General features: G+C 46.2%; 1 protein-coding gene across 2 annotated transcripts in view; it reads left to right on the top strand.

The window, feature by feature from the left end:
• Positions 1 to 262, top strand: part of PCSK6 (proprotein convertase subtilisin/kexin type 6) — a 125,367-nt gene that overhangs the window by 97,858 nt on the left and 27,247 nt on the right. The window lies entirely within an intron of this gene.

Genomic DNA, 262 nt, shown 5'->3' on the forward strand with positions numbered 1-262 from the left:
TGCACAAAGTACTGAGAGGGGAATGGAGGAGAAGGGATTGTAGCATAGTTGTCCCCCCTTGCATGGGGTAAAGGGGGTTTCTCACTTTCTCTCTCTCTTTCTCTCTGGCAAGTGCACACGCCATATAACTAAAACCTAAAAATAAAACAAAAGCAAAAAAGTGTCCTGAAGGCATATAGTAAAAAGAAGTCTCAGGGGAACCAGCAGTTAGCGTAATGGCTATGTCTCTTGACTCCCACGTAGTCGACCGTGGTTCGCGTCC

Source organism: Tupaia chinensis, unplaced genomic scaffold (assembly GCF_000334495.1).
Source record: "Tupaia chinensis unplaced genomic scaffold, TupChi_1.0 Scaffold140464_1, whole genome shotgun sequence".
NCBI classification, from domain to species: domain Eukaryota; kingdom Metazoa; phylum Chordata; class Mammalia; order Scandentia; family Tupaiidae; genus Tupaia; species Tupaia belangeri.